The 16223-nt window shown below is 36.3% G+C and overlaps 1 long non-coding RNA gene across 1 annotated transcript in view; it reads right to left on the bottom strand.

Moving 5' to 3' along the window:
- Window positions 1–15227, bottom strand: part of LOC133280530 (uncharacterized) — a 41728-nt gene extending 26501 nt beyond the window's left edge. The window contains exons 1-2 of the long non-coding RNA XR_009747205.1: window positions 13723–15227; window positions 9803–9878 (exon numbers count right to left, since the gene is read on the bottom strand). This is a non-coding gene — a long non-coding RNA (uncharacterized LOC133280530). The remainder of the gene's footprint in view (window positions 1–9802; window positions 9879–13722) is intronic.
- Window positions 15228–16223: the final 996 nt, after the last annotated feature.

The following is a 16223-nucleotide window of genomic DNA, read 5'->3' as shown; positions in this document are numbered from 1 at the left end:
GCAAAAGCATTTTCTCTGCAAAATTCTTCACCCAAAGAGTAAGGATATTTTTTCTTAAGACATCTGGGAAATAAACATTCAGAAGGTACAAATGCAAGTTAAAACATTATTCAACAGCAGAGTACGGGAATAACAGTAAACTAGAGCACTGTTTTGTGTTTCTTCTTGTTGTCTGATCACCTCAGAAGGCAGCTGACAACAGTGAATCAGGAGTGTAAGAAATCAGGAAGGACAAGTGGCTTAATGTATATTACTGAGGAAAAAGAAATATTATTGGTGGAGATATAAGGCAAACACAAGCTAAGAGGCCAATATGAAAATAAGCAGACCAGTGAACTCCTTGACACAAAAAGGTCTGGACATGGAGCTAAGACACTGTCTCTGATACAGTAGTTCTAGTAATTCAGATGAGACTTCTGTGATTAGGCATCTACTGGGATTATGAACAAAATCAAAGTATCTGATAGAATCCATGCTGGTGAACTTTAACCAACATCTGATTTTATTCAGCTCAGCTAGCAGCTTGTCACAAAACAGGCCAGTAATGCAACCCACCCGACTCTAAAAGCAGATGGCTCTTCTTAGGAAAACAGGATATAACCAAATGTTCTGTTTATTATTCAATATAGTGCTAGCAAAAACAAAAACAGAACAAAAAAGTTGTATTCATTCTTTCTACTTCCCCTTCACCAATATTTGATGTGCCCTAAGAGTGAACATTGTGGTCCTCATAACAATATCCTCACATCTTTAAGGAATTTACTTTAAAAAACATTTCCTATAGTGCAACAAATAAGTATGAAAAATACTAGCAACTTCTCCTCTAAAAGCATAGAAAACTGTTTGCTTGTGAAGCTACCATAGGTGACTTTTTAGTAAGTAACATATAAGAAGTCTGAAAACCAGTAGATGCTGATGGAAATTGTCCAAATACTGTCCTTTCTGATTTTTGACTGTGCACACAAGTTCCACAGTATGACTTATTTGGAAAGGTTACAACAATTTTAAGGTAACTTACCGATTCTGTAATTTATGCCTTATATATTAGAGTCCATATATGAACTGTGCATGTAGGTTCACCTCTACAACCTGTCCATCTTATTTGTTTTGTTTTAATTCAGTCAGGCAGAAAAGGTTTGAATTAACAGCGAACCTGCGGATGTGTGACAGCACATATATTATTCCGATGGAAAAAAAAGTTCACTGACAGGGCTTCACAGCTAAATTTGCTTTCCTTGCTTGCCTCTGTTTAGTCCTATCGCCACTAACTGACAGGTTGGGAACATGAAAAACAAACAAGGAAAAACAAACAGATGAAGATGATTTTTTTTTTCAATTTTATGACTGTTGATGGGTCCTTATTTTTGTTAGAATTAGGTGTTACCTTCATAAAATGCATTTTGTGGGTGAAATTAAGATGCTGTCAGTGACTACAATATTTTCATTCTGTCAAACAAGTGAGAAAGGAAGAAGACCTCTGATCATGATAGAATCCTATTCCATCCAAATACTAAATAAAACAGTGTCAGATGAACACATTACTGAGAGGAATTTTTTTTTAGTTTTAAAATAAAAGTTAATAAATTCTGGACCATTGATTTAACATCATACAGCAAACACCGAGAAAGCCAGCCAGCCACTTTCATCTTGTGATCCACATTCTTTCCTTAGTGCGGAGCTGACTTTCAAAAATCATAGAATCACAGAATAGTTTGAGTTGGAAGGGACCTTCAAAGCCCATCTAGTCCAACCCGCTTGCAATGACCAAGGACATCTTCACCTAGATCAGGTTGTATTTCGTTCAGGATTTCACAGACCACACAAATTGGCAGCTGCAACAGCAGCTATTTTGATTCATGGCAGAAATCACTATTATGTCTGAGACACAATTTTTGCAAGCACTGTTAAAGCTAAGAAAGCTGAAAAAATATGGAACTCATTGCTGGCAGCTAGGCACACTGTGCTGATGGCTGCTGAGTCAGGTGCAGCGCTGCTGCCCCAGGCCACCTCTCCAACCATCTCAGACAGCCAGAGCCTGCAATGCAGTCACTGCCTTTATCTGCTCCTGTCAAAACACTCTGGGTTAGCACAAATGCTGCCAATAGTAGCCGTTTGATTGGATTTTGTTAAAACCGAGCCTGTTTTTGTGGAGCTGAGCTACAGAGGTACTATAACGCCTGTAAATCTGACAGCAGACCATGGATGTAGGCTGGGGAGGGCATGGGCAGCCTCAAGGGTGTTATCTCTTAACTTGACTCAGCTGCAACTGTACAGATGGTCATATCCTAGAATCATAGAGTCAGCTAGGTTGGAAAAGACCTTTAAGATCATCAAGTCCAACTCTTCCCCCAGCACTGCCAAGGCCACCACTAAATCATGTCACTGTGGGCCTTGTCTACGTAGTTTTTGAACATTTTCCCAAGTGTGAGTATTTCAGACCCATAAAATCTTGCTCTTATAAAAACCAGTATAGATGGGGTAACTGAAGAACTGGGAGCTTGAAAACAATATTTAAATACAAACAAGTACCTAAAACCTTAAATTACCATTATATATATGTATATACACTTGTACTTTTCTGCTGATCTCTGCATTTCTTTATAACCCCCTGCTCATTTCTCTCTCCCCCACCCCTTTTTTTATTCCAATGGCAGAAAACAAAAAAAAAAAACAAACACAACAACAAAAGAAACCCACAATAAACAAAACAAAACAACAAAAAACACCCCCCCCCAAAAAAACAAACAAACAAAAAAAGCCTCATAATTCCTGAGATTGGCCATCAGAAGTATTTTTCACCCCAGCATCCCTTTCTCAAAAAAACAGAGAAATTTCCCTTCTAATGCAGCTCATCAAACATAGGATCAAGCAAAGACAGATAGGAGATACAGGTTTGGATCACTTGAGGCTAAGGGGGATAAAAAACTAGAGCTGCCTTTGCCTGAGTGACAGGGCTCTAAAAATGGACTCATATTTTTCAAGAGAAAGCTGAGAAAGACAACCAGATCCACAGGGTCACCTACACAACCACAGCTGTTACAATCTGCCAATTCCAATCTCATGAACACTGAGATTTGTGAAAGAGGTGGAATTTCGGATCTGTTCCTTCTAGCTTGTCTTCTAAATACCTCTTTTTGGTGCACCATTCTCATGACCCCCGTTTTCAAGTGTCTGCTCTTTCCATGTGTATATATTACATAAAGGTGGATGCTGTAATCTTGTGAATTCTGATACAGAATATCAGTATGGCTGTATTAAAATAGCCCCTACAGAAATTATCTGACAACTACGTAATTACTAAAACATGCAAAATCTACAAAACTTAATACTTCAAAATTAAAATGGAACCATGGCCTTGAGTAAAGAGTTTTTTCCCTACCATGACATCCCCTGGAAATTTTAAAATTCCATATAAAGATCCTAATTCTGCAACCAGCTTCATAACTTTGTCAGCCTTAGAAACTTGCCTTATTGTCATTAAACTTGAAATACAATTCCACAAAATACTCTACATAAAGCTGGTGCTGAGTAATAAAAGAATTTTTGTTCTGTTTTCCAAGATCTTATTCTTCATCTTTCTTCTGTTTAGAAATTTAGAACATGGGACTCAATTTGGGAGGCCAGGTCTACTGGAGGCTGACAAGGGGAAGTGTTCTGGTAGGCGGCTTGCCAGCATCATTCCATCCCAACACACCCAATCAGTTGCCAGTACCTATAATAAATGGAGTATCTGAAGGGGGCCTATAAGGATGCTGGGAAGAGACTCTTCATTAGGGACTGTAATGGTAGGAGAAGGGGTAATGGGTTAAAACTTAAATGGGAAGTTTAGATTGGATATAAGGAGGAAGTTCTTTACTGCGAGAGTGGTAAGGTACTGGAATGGGTTGCCCAAGGAAATTGTGAATGCTCCTTCCCTGATGGTGTTCAAGGCTGGGTTGGACAGAGCCTTGGGTGACATGGATTAGTGTGAGGTGTCCCTGACCATTGCAAGGGAGTTGGAACTTGAAAATCTTAAGGTCCTTTCCAACTCTTAACTATTCTATGATTCTATAAACTATGTGAAATCTGAATACCAACATTATGAATTCAAGTTTTCCTTAAATGTGTAGCCCAATTAAATATTGTGGTTTTTTTCAGGTTGTTTATTATGAATCCAAGTGTGCTATCAGCTAAATCTGATGAGAAACACAGATGTTCTGAACTTTCAATTAATATCTCAGGTGACTGCTGAACTGCAAACAACTTCATTTGCTGCACCATAACCCCAGTGGAATAAAATTTTCCCTGATAAATATATTACTCAAAGTCAAAACATAACTTCCTAATTTCAGCTGAGGACACTATAAAATGCCTATGACAGTGAGCTGAGAATTAATAAAATATCTGTTGAAGAGATTCACTTCTGTTTTCTGAATTTTGAGGTTGCTAGGTGGTGAAAAATAAGTTGATTGAATCAATAGAAAATGCTTATGGGGAACTATGAAATGTATTGCAGGGTGCAATTCTTTGAACATGAATTAGCATATTGTTATGAGAACGAAGTCATTTTATAGAATTACAGGGCTGAAGATTTGATAAAAAACTTACTATCAGAAGTCGTGAGCATGAAAATTATTCTGGAGACACTTAATGGTTAGTAAAGAAAAGCAAAAAATAACTGAGAATAACAAAAAAGGAGAATACTGGAGAAGACGTAAGAAACCAACTAGCCAAGCTGCATTTCAGATCTAGAAAAATTGCAACTGAAACCTGTTTTGATGCAATTAGGGTAAAATGCTGTTAAGAATATGTACTTACACAGGTATAGGCAAAAGGAAAAGAACATTTCTTTGCTTAAAAAGCTTCACCAGCTACCTAATTAGAGGATCCTTACAATACTTCTTGAGAATATGAATACAGTCTCAATGGCAGAGATCAATGTAATTCACCAAACTACCATTAACAGAAGCAGAGCACTGTATATTTCCCAGGCATTATAACATGAAACTCCTAAAAGAACCACTACGCTTTGTTTAATTTTTGTTATATAAAAGCCTAAATAGCTCAGTGCAATGACCAAGCCGTACTTTTATACTCTGAAGGAGTCAGCAGCAGTGGCAGTTACTGCCACCTTTCTAAAGCAATACTGCCTTGGGTATATTGTTTTTGTCTTAAAGTAACATTTCCTTAAAGCAAAGAATCATCATGCAAAGGGACTGTAGCATTAATGAAAATCAAGCTACATGGGACAGCACTGGAGAAAATGGAATACCACAGAGCAGTAAGTGCAAATGAAATGCAAAAACCATTTGTAGTAACTTACCTTTTAGCTTAGGAACAATTATAGGGACCTCTCTGGGAACCAGAGGAAAAGCAGAAAATGCAGGCCTGAAAACAATGCACAGATCTGAATTCTACTCAGCAAAATCTGCCAGAAAGTAAAGTATGTCTATGGGAAACTTCTAACCAGATGTCAGCTATTAAATAACAAGCATTAATGTGACAGACAATACTGAATCTCAGATACTGTGACATGTAGGATGAAAAAGCAGGATTCTCATTCTCCATTTACTGGAGCACTGCAATAGTGGCAAAGACCATGGGCACGGGTTACCTCTGAAGTTTCTATGAGACATATCCTGTCTATCTGTTCCACATAGCTCAAGGCCACTTGGCAGTAGTTTCTTGAAGGAAAATCTGGCCTCATTCTGTGCCTTTGCCTTCATAAACACTAGTTGCTTGATTTTTTATGGGGTTTCTTTATGCCACAGCTTAACTTCAGAACAGCACTGGGATGCCTCCCAGGAATATGCTTTTTTCTTTGTTAGCTCTCTCAGCCTTTGGCAGGTTTTTGGGCATCCCACTGGCTACTAGTAAGATCAGACTGAAACAGCTCCTGCGCTTCAGCTGTCCTTTTCTTTTGCCTAGCTTCTTTCAGATTATTTGTGTGCACTGTCAAAACAGTTTATGCCAATAGGCTTAAAACACTTGCCCATGCAGTCACAGATTAAGTATTTGTTAACCCCGGGGAAATTTCACGCCAACACATAAGTGCAGTTCCACTCCACTGGCATTAGTAACACTGAGAATTTAGCACAGTTAGGCTTTTTTTGAGAGTATGGGTCAGGGCATAAAGCAAACAGGAAGCTGTGTGAATGCAGTTTGCATGTTAACAAACCAAGACAAGCAGTCCCAGGACTGGGATGTTATGTTCTGCCTCTCTGCAGGACTTATTAGCCCGGGGAAAGCCCAGCGCTAAACTGCATCTACCTCTTCTCCAGAGACTGTAAGGAAGAGCCTGCAGCTTTCTGAAAACCACCAGGTAAATACTCTGTTGAATAAAGTCTATGTAGTAAGAGATGCTTAAGTTAGCTCAGAGTTCCAGACGCTGATCTTGCTTCTGGACATCTGGTAATCATGGGGATTTCCTTGAAAATTCTTATAGTTTGAACATGGCTTAGGGCAGGTGGCTAAATCAACTTTCCCACAATGACCAAAACCTGTCATGGAGACAAACAGTAAAGATTCTGATCTATCCAGTACTACTCAGTATAAAGGTAGCAAATTCTGGACTAAAAGACCACTGAATAGTGACATCAAAATTGAGCTGAAATTAAGTTCTGGGCTCACTTAACATAAAGCTGTTTGAAGAAAGCTGCTTTTCTAGCCACTTCTCTACTGGATGTTACTTGAACCATGATCAAAAGTGAAAAGTTGTTTACACCAGGTACCATTAAGTATAATCAATGAAAGGTAATGTATGGTCATATGGGAGTTGAAATCGTAGCCACAGATTCCTTTTTTCTTCATTATTCATTAGAACTAGGCAAAATTAAATTCCAGGCATCACTATAAAGGCTATGTCATAGTTTGTATAACTTTGTTTATGCTTTTGAAGAGTTACTGTTCCATAATGTTCACTGTTTTGAATAAGAAGCCTTGTATGACATTTTCAGGAGGTCCTCAGCTGGCCTTTGGCATCCAGGAAAGCTAGCACCACTTTAATAGCACCATGTCCTTTCTCAGGGTTCTGTTCTAAAGGCTGGTAGTAATATCTGCTTCTGCCTGCTTTACAGTTCTGTCCAGTAATTTCATGTCTTCTGAATGGGATAATAAAAAAAAAAAACTGATAGCACTAAACTGTTTTTATTTCCTCTCATACAGATGCTTATTTAGTGACAGTTAAAAAAAAAGTCTTCAACCACCTATAGTACATAGAGCTGTGTAACTCTGAAAACACCTTTGTAAAGGATCTATAACAGAAAAAAGTGTGCTGCATCAGGGAGATTGTCCAGTCTAACAAATGTGCTCTCAGCTGTACAGGTTTGTACTTCTTCGTATTTGTAACATACTACTTCAAATATTAGAACCCTGGTTATGGTAAATATAGACCAGCTCAGTGCTGAAGACAGTGAGTGCACTGGTTTTAATAAAGCCACATCCCATTCAAAATATTATCAATAACCTAAGACGGCCTTTAACTTACAATGCCATGTAACTGTAGTAGTGTGATATTGATGAATTGTGATATGATATTTGGTTAACACATGTAATCAAATAAAAACATATATTTTTAGTTCTGAACACAAACATAGTATTATAATGTCGTAATTTAATCACCTAAATGAGAAGCACACAAATACTGTATACTTAAAAGTATATAAAATAGTTCAGAAGTTACAGGAATTTGCTGCTAAACTGTTTTTTGATTAGCAATATTATCTTTGTCAGTATTGAAACTTAGAAAACTAATATTTTGCACAGGAAGAATAAAATTCAAGCATTTCAGTAGCAACAAAAATGTCAAAGGTTTATTTTTTTAAATATATAATGGATGAAGATGAATAATATTAGTTTTAAAAGTCTGCAATGATGTTTAAAATTCTACTTTGGAGGAATATTTTTCAATACATTTTAACAGTTCTGTTGCAGTTTAAGCCCAGTCAGCCACGCAGCCACTCGCTCCCTCCCCCTCCCAGAAGGACGGGGAGGAGAACTGAAAGAATTTAACTCCCACTGGTTGAGATAAGAACAGTCCAGTAACTAAGGTATAACACAAACCACTGCTGCTACCACCAATAATAATAATGATAAGGAAAAGAACAAGGGAAGAGAATACAACTGCTCACCACTGGCTGACAAATACCCAGCCCGACCCAAGCAGTGATCTAGTGCTTCCGGGGGACTGCCCCCAGTTTATATACTGGGCATGACGTGCTATGGTATGGAATACCTCTTTGGTCAGTTTGGGTCAGGGGTCCTGTCTCTGCTTCCTCCCAGCTTCCCCTCCTCCCTGGCAGAGCACGAGACTCAGAAAGTCCTTGGTCAGAGTAAACATTACTGAGCAACAACTAAAAACATCAGTGTTATCAGCACTGTTCCCAGGCTGAAAGTCAAAAACACAGCAAAGCACCAGCTACTAAGGAGAAAAAATGACTGCTACTGCTGAACTCAGGACAAGTAAGAACTCTTGTTCATTCTTTCTTCCTAGAGTATGCATTTTTAATGTAACTTAAGTACCAGACTATTAACCTATAATTCCAAGTTTGCATCATCTCAAATCTATTCTGTATGCAATTAAACAATTTATATTATATTGAATTTAGCAATAATAACATTTTGAAAAAAATAGTAAGCTGTCTTCTAATGTAAATGGTTAGTAAACATATAAAAAGTATTTTTCTGCAAATACATATCACACCTAATCAGATTTTCTAATCATCATATATCAAGGTGCCTGGACAACTAATACTGGCAAATTCCAAAGATATAATATTTATGAGTAAGTCATAAGACACTGTTTTTTTAACTTGTGCATCACAATTAAACTCAGACCTCCAAACCAATGTATAATTATAAAATGACTTGAGGTGGTGCCCATTCCTATGTCAGGAAACCTGTGAGAGTTTTGCTGTTGAGTTCAATAGCTGCTAAGACATACCTCTAGTAAAAGTTTAAAATCAAAACTCTGAAAGCAAATCCTGGAATCCCATTTTATAGTTGAAAGTGGTTTACACAAAGGAAATAACTTACAAACTTCCAAACTTATATAGTAAGCCCACAGCAAATCCATAAAAGTATCTATATCTGTCATATGAAATATATCTCATCATATGAAAATGCAATCCAGTGTCCTGAATAACAAAATAGCATCTTTCTTCACTCTTCTGTATTTATCCCAAAGTAAATATTATGTATGTTTTTTAAGTTAATAGGTTAGATACCAGATGGTCTAGCTTTTCAGTTCAAGGCAACATATAGTTAAACAACAGTATTATTTTTCTAACTTAAAGCACCAAACCTAATTTCCTATTAATAGTCATGCACTCAGGAATCAGATTCCCAATTCGTAAATATTTTGTCAGTAACTGGACATTCATAGCAGGAACTAAAATTTTGACAGGAATTATCCAGAATGCATTAGCAGTCCTTTTGCTTAATACCTACATTACTTGCTTGCAAAAACAATACTAACACTAATTTGGTGTTCACAGACACAACAAACAGCAAGTACTCTGCGAATGGCTCACAGGCAATTAATAGGCTGAATACAATCTACAAAAATATGGTACAAATAACTGTAAATAAGTATACCCACAGAAGGCAAAAAGTGGCAGCATACAGAGATTGTTATTGGCAAGATGCAGGACATTTGTAATTCGATTTTTCAACTGAACTTTAAAATATTGGCATTGAAATCAAAATAAAGAGTCATATAAAAAAAACACTTCTAGCCCTGTTGTCACTGCAGTACCAATGATTCTGTCAGTCCTGAGGGTACATTTTACATAAACGACTACAGTTAAATCCCCTCACTTATCACAGACTCATCACAAGTTGTCTGTGTTGATGAGCAGCAGCCATATGTATCCACGTTCCCAGCTTGCTTCTGGGGCTGACTAAAAGAAGAAAAATTGTCAGATTAGACTTTGAAAGGTCTTTTTTCTCCAGTACTGCAGGAATAAAAAGGCCAAGGCCAGGGTATGAGTTTGAACATCAGTATGAGCAATGTTACTCCTAGTTACTTTAACTCCTGTTACTTTATACGATCTCCACATGTAGCTTTTTAGTCAGGCACAATTCACTACTGCAGTGCATACATCAATACTTAAACTCAGCAAGGTATTGAAGTTTCTGATCAAGCTAGTAAGTAAACTTCGTATTTTTCAATTTGCTTATTGTTAACTGTAAGTGGAAATCAAGTTGTAAGTGCAAAGTTACCACCTACAGAATCAGAACATAGCTTTTAATCAAAATCAGAGTGAACTAAACCCATTAAATTTATACAATTCCTCACATTTATACAATTCCCCCCACATAAAGTTGTGAGATTTGGATTTTCAGCTAAAGCAAAATCCAGGAAACCTTTGGGTACCACCATAAACAACTATTTGAGGCCTAGTCACATATCCAAGTCATTAAAAGCAAAACTGACCTGTATCACAGTGCATATATACCTAAATTTTAGATCCCGCATATTACCGTTTATGTGACTATGATGAAATGTTTTAGCGGAATACCAGACACAGTTCCAGCCTTAAATGTACAAGAATTAATTATTTTAAAAATCAAAGGACTAACAGTCTTCCATCCTGCCCCTCCTTAGTGCTAGAAGAACTACAGGTAGGTGCTTTTTTGTTTGTTAGCGTTGCTGGGTATTTAAACAGTAGAAAATGTGTTGCCTTTACAAACATTTCATAATGTCTCCTAAAAGGATGGTGGAGTTCAACTTGAACTTTTAATTCAACATCCAAGTAAGTCCAACATTAGACAAAATTAATTCACTCATCTGGTCCTACACACCTTCTGGCAAATACAGCTTCCAGCACCACAGCAAATAGCGTATTTATACCTGTGTGTACACATGTGAAGGCCCTATTCAGGGTTAAATAATACATAACTTGACAATGTATTATGTACTTTAGGAAACACAACATGATTGATGCAATCAGACACAATATACTTCAGCACGTAACAGAGAAGCTGAAAATTCAGGAGAAAGAGAAGAATCCACAAAACCCCAAATTAAATCACTTCTGTTACTGAAACAAGAACTAAGAGTCAGGCTTTCATGCAAGAAAGCTAGGCACCAAGAAATCAAGAGGTGAAGAAAATACTCATTCCATTTTAGCTAGCTATGTTCAAATGTTTTTCCAGTTTACCTAGCTTCAGTTTCAAATTATTAATTTTTCTAAACTCTTTTTGCTGTACCATATTTTACATCTTCCCATTAAGGTATTAACTGTATTAACGCTGTAATCTATAAGGGTTTGACCTATTTAGTTAAAAGAATGTCATTCTGTGCATTTCTCTGAGTACTTCTTGCAAGCTAATTATAGGCCTCATCTTTTGGAAATCTAAGTTTTCCCCAAAGACATGAAAAGCTGGGCCCCAAAACCAGAATCATAAATACCAGAATTATAAACCTAAATCACTGCCCTACACAAGGTTAAAAAATGGAGACCTTTCCTTTTTTTTGTCAGTGATTCCTTAATTCTACAACCAGAGATCATATTACAACCTCATTTCCCAACACATCACGCATAGAGATCATGCTGAGTTATTTCTCTGATCTTTTTCGTATTGTCTCCTCAAAGCAGCCTCTTCTTTCTGCTCCTATGCCTTCATGTAGGTATTACATGGATTATTTGATACTATAATATTTCATTTTTTTTTTCTTTCAATAGGCTTAATTTACCTCTCAGTCTAAAGAGTTCTTTGACCTTGACAGTTTGGCTGTCCACCAAGCTTTGTGACTTTTAAGTGATTTTCTATTTACTTTATACTACTAAAGAGATACTAAATAATATTAGACCCATTATTTATGTCTTCAAGATTCTGGTAAAAACACCCCCATTGACAACTACTTTTGAGATCCGTCAACCAGCTACCTCTTCATTCATTTCACATGGGCTGCACAGATATGAATAGTGCCATTTTCCTATCACAATGTTGAAGGCAACTATGTTATACATACAGCTACCTTTATCCATCAAAACTGCAAACTCATATACTGAAAATAAATTTACACCACCAGGCAGATTTTGCATATTGTGTACTGAGTATTTTTTTACACTCTTTGGTGCTTTATCAGTTTAGGATTATTTTTTTTTCCCCCATCTTGCTCATTTCTAATGATTTGTTGTTTTACTAGAAGCCTGTCAGATCAGCCATATTACAGGAGGCTTTCTTGCTTGCCTTTCCTGAAAAATAAAGCCCAACAGCTTTGTGGGGTACCTCAGCCTATTTATTTCAGCAGATACATTAAACCCTGAAAAATTAAATATATTTTCAACCAATTCTTTTGGGGAAAGTGTACAGAGTTCAGGGGTTGCTCTGTATTTAAGCTTATTTTGAGGACTCTTGTTCACTTACTGTCCTACCCCAAATGGAGAAAGAGAACAGATTTCAACTGCTGTATAAGAAATGTCAACCTTGAAAGCACAAGATATTTAGCCCTACTAATTTAAAAAGTTGAATCCCTAGGAGATGCTATCTACTGTCTATTACTAATGGACTAGAGTGCTTCATTGTTGTCAATCACATCACCAGATACACCTACATAATTTCACAGCTTTCCAAATACAAAATAAGGTTTTTTATTAGTGAATACCTGTGCCTTTTTTACATTATTATTAATGGCTCATTACCTCCATCTGGCTTACGACCCAGTAGGATTTATTATGTTCCATGTACAGTTAAGACAAAACCGAACACCTAGCCCATTATTTTATTGATTTCCATTAAGAGTCAGGGATTTCTTTCATGCTGTCTCCAACTTCACTTGTCAATCTTCAACAGTTTCAAATTTCTAATTTTTACTGATTATAATTTTCTTATCTTCTCTTTCCTATTACCATATGACTGGTTTTAATAGCTATTTATTGCCTTCATTTCATTACTTGTGCTGTTCAGTGAATTGAGCAAATCAAGAAGAAATAGGCAGGCTTAGAAAAGGTAACAGAAAAGAGGAATGCCCATATAAGTGAGACAAGAACACAAGTCTTGAATTTGAAATTGGTACTTCAGAGGAAAGACTTCACCTCCGTAAAAAGATAACTGACATCTACAAGTGCTAAGTATGATGTAAGAATTACGTATTTTTACTCTGTTTTATCAAAAGCATTCATCCTGGACTGCAGAGTTGTGACCTAGCAAGCATTTTTAACATTCATTCACATTCTCTCTCTTCTCTCAAAAGTGTAAGCCCCAGTCCTCATAATAGTTATTGCAGCCATTCTCCAGCATACATTTGTAAATAGAAGTCCCAACTGATAATAAATTGATACTTTACAAGGATAGCTTATCCTGTTCTCTAGTCTGATTTGACCAGTATAGAGAAGAACCCTTCCTGCATTTGTTGTTGAAGTGTGCCAGATAACACGCTGACTTGCAGGCGTTCAAGATCTAGCACTGGCGAGTTTTCAGCAGCCTTAAATCAGGTAATTATTTCCTTAATAAAGAAGATCTCTTTCTCACTGATAGAAGCATAGAGTCTAAATTCCAGAATGAGGTAAACCAGTTTACAGTATTTTGGTCATGTGAATCACCCCAATCAGTATCTTCGATAATACCATGTGTATAAAATATTTCCCACCACTGACAATTTTTAGTTTTTATTTTTGCTTTAATATTTACCCTTGATAACAAAGCAGCTTTAGAACTGCCTTTCTTCACAATTTTGTGAGCTTGAGTTTGTGCAGGACTCGTATATTTAATGTTCTCTAGGATGCTTCTGCTTACCTGTCACTGAGAAGACCAGCGCTTTCCTATGAGAACAGGCTTGACTTGCTCACTTGAATGTTTTTCTTGTGAAAACACAGTATCTCCCCCAAAACACACACACATCGTACATACAACAGTTCACCTCTTGTATTTTCTGCTGTCTCTTGTTTATGAAACCATAAGGACATCTGCAAAGACACCTCATATTTTTCAACCATGCAGTTGCCTTCAGAACTCACACTGGAAAAGGCTTTTTTTAAGTATGCAGTTATTCCATACCTTAGTTATATAGATATCCTATATAAATTATGCAAAATAACTTTATACTTTGTGACAAACCTTACTGTTACGGCTTCCATTACATGAATGTAGAACACCTTGTATTTTGTTTTTGAAAAGACTTCTTTTTTGTTATTTGTAATACAGAATTCTTGACGACTTCTTGCTTCTGTAACACGCTTTAATAACTTCCCTTAGTACCCTTCTTCATGCCAAATAGCATTCCCAAAATATGTTCCTGGTAACTGTATTTTATCCTTCCAAAACAGCTATCTCACTATATGACTCATCAAATACATGATAAAAATGTAACATTCCTAGCTAGATAGAAGACCTCCTACTTCTCTTTAGCAGTTCATTATCAAATCACCAATCTGTTTCATTTTCTTTGTAGTGTTTCTGGCAGGGCTCTCAAACTACGTCATCCCAAGAAAAGCTTTATTTTCTTCAAATACTGTGTTGATATTTTCATTCCAGATCACTGACCTTCTCCTTCACAATTATCAGATTATACTTAATGCTGCTGCAATCTCTTTTTTCACTTTGAAGTATTTTAAGGACGAGGGCTTCATCAAGATGTAGGTTAGTGGTTGAATCCTTACAGACAGGGGGATGGAGAGATGAAGTGGGAAGCAGAACAGAAAACACAACCTGTCCAAGGCAGCTTAGTCATTGCACTCAATTACTCATTATCTTCTTCTGTTACCTGCTGCAAAGCCATCTGTTAGTGGAAGGAACTCTACTCTCCTTCTCCAAATTTGCTCAAAATCCCTTGCTTACCACTCTGTTCAAGCAGTTCCTTGGGACAGCTTGCACACATAAAGTTAATTGTCTTCTTACATGTTTACAAGGTCAAATGTTGGCCAACGAGATTAAGAAGTTACCAGTGTTTTAATTCTTCAATGAATAGGAACATTATCAAATTCCCAAAATAAAACATTAAAAAAATTATCTTTTTCCTCCATTTTTTCGCCAGTCCTTGAGATATTTTTCACTGAACATATTTGATGAAAAAAAGAGTTACAATTATTAGTCACTTCAGCAAATAATTCAGGATATTATGTTTTTTTTAGATTCTAATCTCACGCAGGACACGTAGGGACAGATGGTGTTCATGTTCAAGCTTTACAGTATTGCACATTTTAACTTTGCAGTACATTGAACCAAACTTCTCTAAATGTTGAATTAATCAGTTAACTCCTAATACAGTATTTTCATTTCCTTGAATAATACTGTTTGGTATTTATAAGCCTGTTGATCAAAAAACAAATAATGCATAATAATTTTCCCCATACAACTCAGTGAAATAAAACATTAGTTTTACTGAGTTGCAGAATTCATGCTTTGTTGTGTAAAAGATTTACTATGCACAGCTATTCTATTTTTTTCATTGTTTTTACCCTTGAAAATACCATCTTTAATATTCAGGCTTTAATATCTGGTAGTATAAAGTACCAACTTAATTTATAGTTAAAGGCAGTCAATATAGTTAAATGTAGTTAAATACTTTGCTGTGGGCTTAAAACCAGAAATACATTATCTATTTGTTTGAGTTGAGGTTTTTAAAATGACTTAGAAGGAACAGTATCATTTTCTTATTGAGAGCTTTCCATAAATATTGTTAATAAATAGGTAGATATACAGGGGAAAAGTAGTCAAATTTAATCTGCTTTTATAAGAACATGTATTTGCAGTGAAATTACTGGGAACTGGGAAGAAATCAAACACATTAGGTTAAATGTTGTGCTGTAAAACAGGTTTTTAACTTTACATTCCAGATGTCCTCAAATAGGAATGCCAAAGGTAATTGTCCTCAAATAGGAATTCCAAAGGTAATTGTCCTCAAATAGGAATTCCAAAGGTAATTGTTGAAATTGATACAATTTTCCTCTGTCCAAAGAGTATTTTTACTTGACCTTGATTTTATCTGGCACTTTACTGAATTAATTTTATTCAAATTAGCATCCTGTAAAAATACTGAACTTACAAACCACTCCTAATGAGTAAACTGTGTTGGATTTTTCCTCCTCATCATCACAAATTGCTTATAGAAAGGTATGTTTATCAATTTTGTCTTTTTGAAATAGTTTCTGTGACAGATTGCTTGTTTAATATCTTCTAATGAGAAAATTGCTGTACAAAACCCCAAGTGTTTAAAATCCATCTTGTGGTATTTTTCATACCCATCTTTGAACTCTGCTGTTCAGCTCCCCAGATCAGTCCATTTTAAGTGAAAAACT

Source organism: Pezoporus flaviventris, unplaced genomic scaffold (assembly GCF_033815535.1).
Source record: "Pezoporus flaviventris isolate CSIRO_AGI_PZ_B2104156 unplaced genomic scaffold, CSIRO_AGI_Pfla_v1 ptg000083l, whole genome shotgun sequence".
Lineage (NCBI taxonomy): Eukaryota > Metazoa > Chordata > Aves > Psittaciformes > Psittacidae > Pezoporus > Pezoporus flaviventris.
The sequence above is the reverse complement of the archived record's forward strand: the minus strand, read 5'-3'. Positions and strand labels throughout refer to the sequence as shown.